The following is a 4,742-nucleotide window of genomic DNA, read 5'->3' on the forward strand; positions in this document are numbered from 1 at the left end:
ACGTATGCATGTATGTATGTACGTGTGTACGTACATACGTATAAACATAACAAGCAAGTATGAGCTGACGGTGCAGATGACGACGAAGTATTATAGTTGAAAGGTTTAAGCAGCTGAAGTCACTGCTGGTCATTTGCTTATTCATGGCCTCGGAAACGCATAGCTGTGCGCAGAGATTTTGGGAATAGCTCTTGCACGCATATGTGCATATTCATCGTACATTCAAGTAATTGCACCCTTAGTCGTAGTGCATATGGGCCAACTGAAGTGCAGGCATTCCATACAAGCTGGAGAGTTCAGCTGTAACCTAAGTGGCAGGGTAATTGCATCGAATGAATTAAAAAGCACACACATGTTGCTGCTGCTCTGCGATCGGCCAGCGCAAATTAGTCGAACTGGCAATATGTTGAAATTTGTGCTTATTTCAAAGATTTTCAGCACTACTACTTTTGTATCTGTGAGTTGGAAATGAAGTAGGAGTTTAAATGAAAGCATATTGGAGAATTAATTCAAGGATAAAACGATGCTTTCACATTAATTATTTTAGAAATTGTTAAATAAAATTTCACTACACTTGAAAATGTGTAAATGTGTGGTTTAATATATCCAACATCAAAGAGAACTGAATGGCATGTTTCGAAAAGTTTGTGACAATCTATGCAATAATCTTTTTTTGGTTATGGATGGACTTTCATCATTTTTCATATTCGTATGACATATTTTAATTCTTTACTATATTTTTGGCGGGCGCCGTAGACGAATGGGCTGGTGCATGACTGTCATCCGGAAGTGCGTAGGCTCGAATCTCTGTGCATGAAATATCAAAATAATAGAAAAAGTTTTTTCTAATAGCGGTTGCCCCTCGGCAGGCAATGGTGAGCCTCCGAGTGTATTTCTGTCGTGAAAAAGTTTTTCATAAAAAAATCATAAAAAATCTGCCGTTCGGAGTCGGCTTGAAACTGTAGGTCCCTCCATTGAAATTTGAAGATCTGAAATTATCTTTCAAAAATTATATGTTACATAAATTCTTGTAGTAAACAATGCAACATTGTTGATGATAGCACAAAAATTGCGAGCTGAAATATTTTTTATAAAAAAAAAACAATAAAAAGTTTTTTAGGTGAAAATTTAGTTTTATTTCGTAATTTATCTCTTGATTATGTTTTACTGATATCTAAACCGTATCAAAATGTTTGCCAAATTGGCACGACTATTCAAAAACTATTAATTATTGATTTAATAAGTTTCAAAAATAAGTTTACATATGTATGGGAAATAAGGTAGTCTCAAAAAAGTTGTAAGTTAATAAAAAAATTTATACAAAAAGCAAAAAAAAAAATAACAAATTAAAAAAATTTTGAGCTTACAACTCAGTGCGCGCTATTTTGAGGTTAAACGTTTTTTGTCTTTACAAATTTTTTGTAGCGATTTAAAATATATAAATAATTTTTCTAAAATAAATTAAGTAGAATAGAAACATAATAAATTTTTTTTTATTCTACACAAATTATAAGTTTGTAGAAAACATTTGTAAATAAAAATTGTATGTAAAGATGTAGTTATAGTCTGTCAAGCCGGACTTTTGAATTTTGAAAAATTTTGCAATTTACGGCATTTTAACAAAAGTATGCGCTTTACGTCATAAATGTCCCACTTTAATATAGTTTATAAAATTTTTTAATAAAAATATCAAAAATCAAATCTATAGAGAAAAAACTTTCGAATATTTAAAAAAAAAAACACATCAAAAAGTATTAAAAATTGTATGAGTTATCATGCAGACCGTGCCGGAAAAAGTAAATTCGAGAAAAACGAGTTTAAAGTTTGAGGTACAGCAGCGCGCGGACCGCTCTCTACCTAGTTAATGGACCGTAGAAGCTATGATATTAGAAATTTCCGCATGAAAATTTCACAGTATATTCTTAAGATACTATACTTTCGAAATATCGAAAAAACAAAACGTGAATTGTTGGAAAATTCTGGACGTATGTAACCCCTTAAATGTTTTTTTTATTCAAGAAAATCATACTACTATTTGACATAAATAACGTTATAATGAATAATTTTTCTAAATAATAACACAAAAAAAAAATTTAATAAAAAAAAACTTACTTATTCTAAATACATTTCTTTCCTACTGTGTGGGTACTACTATTACTCTGACCGCAGCTGTATATACCTAATTTTGAAAATACAATATAAAAAAAAAAATTATTTGGCAAAGAAAGTAGTCAAATGACTTTCTCAACATTTGAAATATCCCTATTCTTAGAGTAAGAGAAGAATATTTGTTTTTGCCATTTGTTTTTGTTGATGAACTAAAATGTGTGCTGAGTTTCGCCTTCCCCTGCAGAGCAATTAAAATTACTCAAAATTTATGTTCTCTCACGGCTTCTCAGTGTTTAACTTCATGTGCATGCACCGGTAAATATACGAGCAAAAAATGTGTGTATGTATGAGTATTTATACTGTGTATGCATGAGAATATATGTAGAAAATATGCATATTTATCAATGCTTAATCTGTCACACAGCCCTACGTGAAACTTAAATGCAAGAACATTTTGCTTGCTGCTGTATATCTGCTTTCCCCGGCTTACTAATACACACAAATGTACTTATCACCAAATACATGCACATACACATTTGCATGCTAACTTGTTTGTTGTTGCGCAACTCATCATAATATTTATAATATTATGCAACCTTTTGTATCACTGCCAGCATATGCACTTCCTACATACCAGCTTCCTGAGCTCAATGCGCCTTGCAACATTTGGCTGTGCCATGTTTCGTTAAAGCACAGGAGACTATTTCTTTTTTGCTTTAAAAAATTGCTCATTTTGCTTATGTTCTTAGCTGCCACATCTTCAGTGTTCACGTGCATATTTGCATCATAATCTACAACAACCAAATCCCCAATTTATTTTCACTTAAGCTGCTTACAGCAACAGAAATGCGAGGCAACAAACACATAAACTCTGCTTGTCTTCCGCTGCTGCAGTTCTTGAGCGGAAGATTTTATAAGGAACGTCTGCGGCCTCAAAAGAAGTGTAAGCGTGGCAAAGCGAAATAAAAGAAAAGAAAAAAAAAAAAGAAAAAAATTTAACTGTTACTACTCGTGTCCCAGCTGGGTTGCATGTAAAATAAGCAACTTCTGCTTAGCACCTTAAAATATGCATTATTAACTTGAAAGCTGTTTTTGTGCTGAGCTTCCAGGTTTTTTCACTGAATGCATTTGCCGTGCACAAGTGGCTTGCTGATTCAATAGCAGCTAAGTAGCTGGAGCAGTTTTAAGCAAAAGCCGTTCAATCCTTAAAGCTGTAGTAGTTAGGTGAGTCATTAAAATAGGTACGTTACCTTAAGCTAACGATTTCCATGTGACGCTAGGAAAAATTTAAAATTATTATTGAAATTTCGCTCTTTTTACAAATGTCAACTCCTTCGTTGTGAATTTAAAATATCCGTTATATTAAGTTGCGTTATTGGTTGCACAGTTTCGGTAGTGTAATTTTGTGTGGGCACTAAAATAGGTACTTTGCGGTTAGCTCTTGCATTTTAACTGAATACTATGTGAAAAATATTGAATGTTACGGAAGTAGCGTATTTTATAGCGAGTTTAATAACTAATAAATAAATAAATAATATGAAATTCTTTCAAAGATAGCTGGTGCACAGCATTGAAATTGAAATTAACATTTGAAAAGGTCGAGCCAAGGATCCCCAGGAGATTTGGTGGCTCCTAAAACTCTCAGGCTAAAAAGCCCATTGTATTTCAAATTCTGGAAAGGGGGTAGATTGTGAAGGAGGGAAGAAGAAACGTATCAGAGAAAGAGATAGGAAAGAATAGAGGCAGAGATAGAGATAGTTCGTCCTGTGAGAAGTTTCCAGATGCTTTGACAAGTCTGTAAATATCCTCCAGTTTTAGAGAACGAATATTACTCATTCTGATGACATCGGAACCCAAAACTCGTAGCCGTGCTCTAGCAAAGGCAGGGCACTCACAGATAAAGTGCTCAGTGCTATTCGCCTCCTCCAAGCAAGACAGGCACATTGGGTCCTCAATGATTTCAATGATGGTCATATGTTGATTCCATGGGTTGTGTCCTGTAATAATACCGACCATCAACCGAACGTCTTTCTTTTTAAGTTTGAGTAGAAAGTTTGACAGTTTTCTATTCGCACTTGTAACAAAACACTTTGCAGCTCTGCAGCGTTCTACACGGGACCATCGCTCTCTATGTAGATTGCATACATAATCGCTGATCCAATTCATGATTCCTGCGGCTGTGATTCCGATTATTGGCTCTGGCTCTTGTGGGCGAACCGCTGATCCACGGTAGGCCAATTCATCGGCAATTTCGTTTCCTTGAACACCGGAGTGTCCTGGAACCCATATATGTGAGTATCAAGCCTGTTTTGTCTTGCGACAGAATTGAGCTTCTTCTTACATTCTTGAACAATCTTTGAGGGGTGCTTCGCGGATGGCAAAAACTTCCGTTTGGAAAACAGTTGCCATTTCCCCCATATCATAGTGATACTTACTACTATCATTTAAGTCCCATCCGGCTCCACACCCTATTTCATTCTTGGACCCATCGGTAAAGAAAATATCCGTCAAACTTCCCTGCATGCATTCTGGATTGCTCCATTGCGTGACATCAAATTGCCTTGCAAATGAAACTGTGGGTATCAGGTCGTCTTTAGGTGCCAAAAACAGTGGCTACTGCTCAGATAGCAACT

The sequence above is a fragment of the Anastrepha ludens genome, chromosome 5 (assembly GCF_028408465.1).
Source record: "Anastrepha ludens isolate Willacy chromosome 5, idAnaLude1.1, whole genome shotgun sequence".
Taxonomy (NCBI): domain Eukaryota; kingdom Metazoa; phylum Arthropoda; class Insecta; order Diptera; family Tephritidae; genus Anastrepha; species Anastrepha ludens.